General features: G+C 45.1%; 1 pseudogene; it reads left to right on the top strand.

Moving 5' to 3' along the window:
• Nucleotides 1–276: 276 nt before the first annotated feature.
• On the top strand, nt 277–6,249 carry LOC134138844 (sulfotransferase 6B1-like; annotated as a pseudogene).
• Nucleotides 6,250–6,458: the final 209 nt, after the last annotated feature.

Genomic DNA, 6,458 nt, shown 5'->3' on the forward strand with positions numbered 1-6,458 from the left:
ACTGCACCTATTCCCACTAACAGCATTTCCACCCCAAAGTAAATTTTCATGCAGATGAACTGAACAACTCAGTGTTTTACCTGAAGACCATGAGAGCAGTGCCACAGTTGCACAGCCTCTCTGCTGGGTCACCCGCTTAGCCCAAGCGTTGGGCTCCTGGGCAGACAGTGCTGGGGCTGGGCCTCCCTGCATCCTCCAGGCACCTGGTTGCTTAATTAAGTTTATGTATGTGGTTACTAAGTGCCTAAAATCCTTTTATGAAGGAAAAGTAAGGATATGACGCACAGCAGTGCGGACTTCTTCGTACGTTTTGGTGTGATAAATGAGGTCCATACTGTATTCAAAGGTGAGAAAGAGTGAAAGAGCTCTCGCTCTGTGGAGGTCTCTCCACAGAGTAATTCAGCCTTCCTGTATTGCAAGTCTCTATATACATGTTGGGATATAATGAATTAAGCTGTTGAGATGTCTCTTTGCCCACCTTAGTACTCATTATCTTCTGAAAAGGTACTGATAACCCTATCAATAACAATTTAGCCCAAAGATTAAACCATGGACAGGTGTAGAGAGGAAATAGAACTCAAATCATATAGGTGGAATTTGCTTCATTCAAGTTAACGGAGAATCTGAGTCTTGAAACTTAACATGAAAGTAACCCTCCCATAGGATTTGGGGAAGTATAAGGTCTCAGATGTGAGTATTTAGTCATGAAAGATAAGTCTTAAATGATACTTGTACTTAGCTCTGCAGAAACCTTCTGAAGAGAAGATGTTAAAATGATTGAGTCAATTGAAATTTTGACTGCAGGAAAGATCCAGCACCTGGAAGAAAGTTTGGAAATGCATCCACTAGTGCAGTCAATAGTAAAAAAGGTTGAGACCCACTGTTCTAGTCATGCAGTTTGCACTGCATTGCACCACATAACTCACCAGTTAAAACACTTTAGGCTATACACTTTACAGCTCTTTTTTGAGTTTCATTCAACATTCTGAATGGCAGCAGTGTTGTCCTCACAATAGCAGTGCTTTGCAGCAAACTACTGCTGCTACTGTCAGCTACCCTGGAAACTCCTTGTCTCTCAGTCTCCAGTACTATCATTTCAAAGTGAGTTAACAGAGCATAAATGGAGTTAATTGATGACTTGTGTTTTCGTTCCTGAGTGAATACCCTTTATGATTTCATAATTTGTCATATAAAGTTTTTCTGGACCATAGAAAAAAAACTTAATCTCAGTCTGTTTTCAAAGAGTTTCACAGGGATATAAACATGGTTAGAAATAGAGAGGCACTAAAATAGTGGAAAAGACTTTTCTAGAGTGTGAAAAAAATGTCTCCAGAAGATCTGCAGTTTTCCTGCAAAGGCATTTTGCTCCCTGCTACTCTTAGAAAGTACTCTTAGAGCTACTACTTAGCTCAGAAACTGGAAACTCTTAAGTTCTTTGAAGCCAGGAATGATGATGTGTTTCTCATAGGCTATCCTAAAACAGATGAGTGCTGCTTGCTTGATAAAGAGTCAAATACACAATGCTGCAATCCAGAAGTGTGTGCCATCATCTAACACAGCAGTTATACCTGATGGAAGCTTATGGTGATATTAATCTGCTGAGGAGTTTATAGGATCATAAAATTAGATTTTAAACTGCCTTTAGAGATCAAATAATCCAACCTCCTGTTCAAAGCAGGGGTAACTTCAAAGTTATGTCCTGTTGCTCAAGTCTATGTTCAGCAGAGATTGAAAATTCTGAGGGTACAGATCTCACTGGAAACTTATAGCAGTGATTTCCCTCCTTAGCACTCTGTTTTTTTAACTTTTATGCAGTCAGACATCCCTTTGCTACAATCTGTAATATTTCCTATTGGACATTTTCCTGGGCAACTCTGAGAAGAACTTGGCTCTGTCTTCTCAATAACCTCCCTGAAGGTAGTAGAAGACTGCAGTAATATCTTGTTCTACTTTTTTTTTCTTCTTTTTGTTTTTCCTTTTTTTTCATCACCCTGAACAAGGTTAGCCTTTCCATATACTTCAGTTGCTCCAGTTCCCAGTGATTTCAGTGGATCTTAGCTGGACTCTCTCTAGATGGCTGATAACTCTTGCACTTGGAGGTCTGAAATGTTCACAGTATTCAATGGTGGCTTCATCAATGCTAGGTAAAGCAGGATAATCCCCTTGATTTTCTGACTATACTCTCACTAAAACAGTAAAGTATATAGTTAGCCTTTTTGCTGCAAGGGCAATACAGGGAACGTTTCCTACTAATGAGGGCAAAAGTATGGTTGTTTCCATAGCCTTCTTGCATTGCAGAATACAGATGATTCCTTTGTATCTGGCCGGATGGAAGGGCATGCCTGGCACCAAGACTCTTTCTTCTCTCCTTCAACACGGATGTTTTGCATTAATTCATGTTTGTTCCTAATCCCTTCAGAGAAATATGTATACAAGTCATTTTCAGAAAAAGAGGAGCTGATGATCTTTATCACATCCACTTTGTGTGCAGCCTGCAGACTTGTGCACAGCTAGAAACGGTGTAAAAGTGTGAGGTCTCACCTACACATCCCTGAAGATGTTAGATGCGCGTTGAGGCCTGGCTCACCAGGCCCAGCACCTCATATGGAAGCTGTGCCACGTTACAGAGCCCAAGAGAGCTGAGACTGGTGCAAGGGCTGGTAGTCTGGTGGTTTGCTCGTTGACCCCTTCTCCTGCCATTTATGCAAACCTAGCTGGGGGCAAAGGGTAAGGTCAAACTCTGTTGACTGTGACAAACTGTAAACAGGAGTGGGTCAGAATGACTGGCCACAACAATAGATTGGATTTATCAACATATGCTTTTGGGGGGGCAGGTTAACTCAGTTGGTTAGAATGTATCTTTATTATTTCAGGTACAAACTGGCTCGATGAAATTCTGCGAGAATTGGAATCAATGGATGCCAAATATACAGAGGAAAAAATGAAAGAGAGAATAAATGTTGAAAAGGAATTACAGATATTTCCACATCTAGAGTTTGGAGATCCTAGGAAATTTGAACTTGGCAAAGACTGCATATTGTCAAATTTCCTATTAAAGGTAGATATAGCTAAAAGACCGTAAGTGATCTCAGAGACAATGCACAGAATCTATAGCCATAAAAGCACTACGGTCAGCAGAAGTAGCATGTCCTGTTGCCCCTCGTATCCCAAGCCCAGAGCCTCAAGTACAGATGGTGCTGAAGCGCCACAGGGTCCTGCAGCCCTGGACCAAACAGAATGGAGAGAGTAAGAACTTTCTCATGGGTGTTCTGTCCTCAGGACCATCTGTAAAACTGTGGTCTGTGGCAGAAGCTGGCAGAAGCCTACCCCTCCGTGTCCTTGTATGGTTTCCAAAGGATAGGATCCTTCTTCTCTGGTCTCACCTTGCCCCATTACCTATGACTCCTGAAATGGCATATTGTCACTGAGTAAGAGACTTCTGTCCTTTTTCTTTCCCCTTGCTTTAAAGAGGATGAAGAAATTGCCTTCTGGAAGAATTATGCTAACCCATCTCCCACCTCATCTTCTGCCAAGGTCCTTTTTCCAAAGCAAGGCTAAGTGAGTCCTCTCTCCTCATCATCCTGCAAAAGCATTTCCACCCCAACTTAGCTTTCTGCTGCCTGTGTGAAATGTGTTTCCTGCAGTTTCACCTGGGCTCTTCAATGCTCAGGGGCATTTCCAAAGGTGAAGGGGCAGGCCTGCTGTGTATTGAGGCTCTGAACACACATCCTCTCTCAGTGGAAGCAATGCTGGCTCAAAAGGGTGCCATCTCTGTGCTTGTAGCTGGATGTCACTGTCCCCCTCAGATCTCCACAATGAGCTGCTTCCAGATTTGTGCTGGGAAACCGAGCAGGGCCTTTGCCTGCCTCTGAGAGTCGAGTACTGGTAGAAAGCCCATCACAGGCTGAGGCTAAGGCCCTCTTCAGCAGGATTTTTGCAGCAAGAAGCATGGGTACACCCACAGCCTGCTCACAGGTGTCTTGGTCAGTAGCACATGAGGTCATTTCTTTTGATTGGAGTGAGCTCAGAGATGTGTCCCAAGGCCATCGCTGAAAAGTGTCTTGTCAGCAGCCTGATGCTCACATTAGCAGTAAGCAGTCTGACAAGGCTCTGATTTCTTTCTCAGAGAAGGAATTAGACCCGCATTGCCCACACTGCACAATGCAAGTGGGTATTCATAGCCATGTGACTTATGAAACTTAGTGTTTTGCTCAGTCACCAAATCCCAACAAAATCATGTGTTTTCTTCTACCAGATTCCTATGCTGGTTTGGAACCCCAAAGAGACAGCTATCTCCTACTACCACTTCAACCACAACTTGCCCATGCTGCCCTCCTTTGCTTCCTGGAGTTCTCTGTAGCTTTCATGAATGGAGATATACGTTCCCTTCCTTCTTTAGGCATTCTCCTCCACTGCAGGGATGTACCCAGAATCCTGGGCCTGCAAATTGCAGTCCAGCATCCCTTCCCAAGCATCTCTCAGGGCATTGTGAGGTTCACTGCTATGTAATGGCCAGAGCTTGCGGGATCCCATGTAGATCTCATCCAGAAGAATAGAGGTGTTGCTCTGCTTCTCACTTCACAATCCTAGTGCTCCTCTTAGAGAGCCATCTGGGCTGACTTCTCTGATTGGGAAAGGGCCATTTTTGGGGGAACCCTTTTTAGATATGACTCTTACTTTTGTCCAAAGTGGGCTGGAGATCCTATTTTGACCACTTAGTGGAATGGAACAAGTGTATTGACAATGAGAGGCTCATGGTGATAAGCTACGAGGAACTGAAAGAGGTGGAGTACCTTGCCCTGCTCTTCCCTCATGCACACACTGCACAGCTCCCCTGATACAAACAGCTATGGGAGGAAGAAAATCTTGGCTCAAACCTACATGCCCCCTGAGAAGAGTAAGCCATTCTGAGCTGTTCTCTTATGCCTAGGGGAGGGCCATGAGGGTTAAGAGGAGGGCAGCTTTAGCTCTCTTCAGAAGGAATCATTTATGTGCAGTTACTTACAGGAGAGAAGAGCAGGCCTTGCAGCTGAGGCTGCTGCTTGTGGGTTCCCTCTCTGTTGCAAGACCTTACAACTCATGGGTGATGCTTTGGGAGGAAGCCCTCTTATGTCAGGCTTTCCACCAGGAGCTGGCTAGGTACCAGAGGTAAGGTGCTGAGCCTTTTGTTTTCACTTCCATGCTATGTTCCTTTGGCCAGAACCAGATAGTGGGAATGAAGAAGTTTGCTGCCTTCTTTGGGTTCTCCCTAAATGAGGAAGATTTTCTCAGAATTGTCAAGAAGTCCAGTTTCCAAGCCATGAAAAAGAAATCCAAGGAAACCCATGGGAAACTGGGGGACATCCTCCTCCAGAAAGGTGTCTTCAAGTAGAGAAGCTGCCTTATAAGTCCCCTTCCAACCGATCTCTGTCACTTAGCCCGCTAGGCTGGTGGAACAGCCTAGGCATGGCTGTTCCAGTCTCTCCTGGGCATCTTGTACAATGAGCTTTTGCTGTTGGCAGGTGTCTGGTGCTGCTAGTGGGCAACATACAGGAGTGTCTCAGCTATCTCAGCTTACAGTCCTCTGCCATTGCTTTCCCTGGCAAACTGTGTTGCTACATTTCCCTGTGGCAGCCCTGGTTAGTCAGCAAGTACGGTGTGAAGATGGAGGCTGGCATTCAGCACTCATTGGTGTAGGTTACACAAACAGTTATGCACCACTGCTTGGGGTGGATGGTTCATCTTAGTGGACAGGTGGTGGCATGGCCTTCTCTTGGGCAGTTGGGTGGCAAGGCTGATCCTGGATCTGAAGAGGAAGAAGCCTGAGTTGGTGTGATGTGCAGAGAAAGGCCCACGTGAACCTTGCTGCCTTAGGAGAAGAGCTGCCACTTTGGAAAACAAAACAATAAAATCACCTTAGAAACCTCCCCTGAGGAGGAAAGGTGTGCAGCCAGCCAGCTAGCAGCGCTCCCTGCAACCTGGCAGCAGCCACTGTTTTTCTGTCCTTGCTGACTTGTTCCACCTGGACAACTGGGCCTCTTGGGGCATGAAGCAGCTCCTTCTTGCCTGACACTGGTGAGTTCCTATCCTTTCTCAATAGTGTCCACTTTCATTCCTTGTTACTTCTTGCTGTATGCAGGGGTTGTTGGGAGCTGGGGAGACTATTTCTCTAAAGCTCAGAATTAAGAGATGGACCAAAAATTTCGTGAGTGCTGAAGAGCAATGAAGCCGGCAGCAAGAACGAAATAGGATGTGTACTGCAAGGCCTGAAAAGTAGATGGGCAGCCCTACAGCAAGTGGTTCTCCAAAGATGATCTCTCCCCAAGATTCCTGCCTCTGGAGAAAGAGAGAGAACATGCAGAGATCTTTCCAGTACCACTAAGCAATTGTGCAGTATTTCCTAGGCATGTGCTCAGCACTGCAGCCTCCCATTTTCTTTCTCCCATTCTTCAACCAGTTTCCTCCTCCATTTCCCCCCA

Source organism: Rhea pennata, chromosome 3, assembly GCF_028389875.1.
Source record: "Rhea pennata isolate bPtePen1 chromosome 3, bPtePen1.pri, whole genome shotgun sequence".
Classification (NCBI taxonomy): Eukaryota; Metazoa; Chordata; class Aves; order Rheiformes; family Rheidae; genus Rhea; species Rhea pennata.